We start from the raw sequence: 2,449 nt of genomic DNA on the forward strand, positions 1-2,449 counted from the left end.
CATCACAAAGCAAGAGACCTGAGAACTAGAAAGGTGAGGCTCACTGAGCCATTTATCCCTCCGCCTTTCAATTAACCCCACATATGTTTATCGGCCAGGTTGGCACAATAAATTAACTATCTCAAGGATATTAACCTTTGTCTATAATATGACTTGCATGCAATACAATATCCTCAAATTAACAACTGTCTTTTGATTTTCTTCATTATTATTTTCATTCTATAAATATTTAAAATGTACTCATAGTTATTAGTCTTATTTATGCTTCTGTTTTGTGTCATGCTTAAAAAAGCGTTACCCATTGTAGGATTATAAATAGGAGAGGATTTCAAAAAGGTTATGGAGAAATTTGCATTATCTTTCAATTCCATTATTTTTTGAACTTTTTTTGTTTGTTTTGTTTTGTTTAATTAAAAATTAATTTTACCTTTTCAAAATTTTAATCATTTTATTGGGGGCTGATACAACTCTGACCGCAATCCATACATCAATTGAATCAGGCATGTTTATACATATGTTGCCCTCATTCTTTTCTGGATATTTACTTTCTATCGAGCCCGTGGTCTCAGCTCTTCTCCTCCACTTCCACCTCCTCCCCACCCTCATAACTCCCTGATAGATTGTACATTGTTATTCTTTTCATCTCTCACGACTGCTGTCTTCCTTCCCCGATGTTTTCTGTTTTCTTCCCCCTGTAGAGGTTATGTGTCGATCATTGCAATTGGTTCTCCCTTTTTCCCTTCCTTTCCCCCTCTTCCCCCTACCCTTCTGGTATCACTATTCCCACTCCTGTTCCTTGATTCTGTGTGTCGTGAGCTCCCATCCCTTTCTATACCTGTGCACATGTTCCTGTCTAGTTCCTTCTTCTTGAGAAGCTGCACTGGGGTCATGGTAGTGGGAGGTGAGGAAGCCTCAAGGAACCAGAGGAATATAATGTGTTTCATCGATGCTTTGCTGCACCCTGGTGACTCATCCCTCCCTGTGGCCCCTCTGTGGGGAGGTTGTTCCACTGTCTACAGATGGGCATTGGATCTCTGCTCCAGCCACCCTCATTCTCAACAATAATATGTTTTTGTTTGTTATGTGTCTGCTGATGCCTACTACCCGGTCCCTATGACTCCTCATGATCACACCAGTGGTGTGCTTCTTCCATGTGGACTTGTTGCTTCACTGCTGAATGGCGGCTTGTGTAACTTCAAGCCTTTAAGAGCCCAGATGCTGCTATATCTTTTAATAATCGGGCACCATCCACCTTCTTCACCAAATTTGCTTATGCACCCATTTTGTCTTCAGCAATTGTGTCAGGAGGGTGAACATCTCAGACTGCCGATTTGTTAGAACAAAGTGTTCTTGTATTGAGGAAGAGTATGAGCAGAGGCCCAAAGTCGATCCCCTGCCTCAGTCTATTGCTGCATATATATATATATATATTTTTATTTACATTATTTTATTTTATTTAAATTATTTACATATGTTCACAGCTATGTTTATACCTCTATCCATTGCTTTGCTTCCTTGGTCATTCCTCTGTTTCCTTTAACCCTCCTCCTGCCCCCCTGTCACTTTCCCCTTATTTCCACCTCTTAGTACCTCTTCTTAGCTAGTTTGCTGGTGCTCGGACATTCTACACCCCAACCCCCCTATTTCGTATCCTTATCTCCTCCTTGTTATGACTCCAACACCCCAGTTGTTCCCCTCTCTATGGCACAGCTTGCTCACTACCCCCTTCTCCCCCCCCACCCTCACCTCCCAAATCTCCCTGGGACAGTTGGTCCCGCTGCTCTCTCTTCAGGTCTACCTTCCGTGCCTATCCTATATAGGTAGGTACACCAACTATGATATAGGCCAACTGATTAATATAAATGAAAACAGTAAATAAATAATAAAACAATTTTAAAAAGAGAGAGAGAAGAAATATACAAAAATTCAGGGTCTGTTCGCTGGCCTTCAAGACTGTCCAGGAGCTGCCCCTCCCAGCCTGGACCACCTCCCTTGGGGGCTCCTCAGGGGCTTCGTAGCTCTGCCTTGCTCCAGTTGCTGGTCTGGTATGCTCTCTTCTTGGTTTGTTCCAGTTGGGGAGGTTCAGACTGCACTGCCTCCCCACCTTGTGACCCCAGAAATGTCCTCTGTTGCAGTCTGCTCCAGTAAGGGGACAGCGTGACAACTGCTGCTGTTGGTTGCCCAGTTCCCTCTGTGTCCCATTAGGTCTCCACAGGGACATCATCCTCTGAGCCTGGTCTGTCAGCATGGGGTCCAGTCTGGCTCTTTCTCTTCTTCCCTCCAGGCCTGCCTCTGTGTGGGTGTAGCATGTTGGCCCCTCTCCCCAACCTGTAGGTTCAGTTCTGCTCTCCACCAGACCCACTTCCAGGGAGGAGGTCAGTTTGGCTCTGGTTGGGGCCAGCCCTGTCGCTCTCTCTTTTCATGCATTCTTCCATGTGGCCATGCTCTC

The sequence above is a fragment of the Echinops telfairi genome, unplaced genomic scaffold (genome assembly GCF_000313985.2).
Source record: "Echinops telfairi isolate 266 unplaced genomic scaffold, ASM31398v2 ScPeMD7_60;HRSCAF=208, whole genome shotgun sequence".
NCBI classification, from domain to species: Eukaryota; Metazoa; Chordata; class Mammalia; order Afrosoricida; family Tenrecidae; genus Echinops; species Echinops telfairi.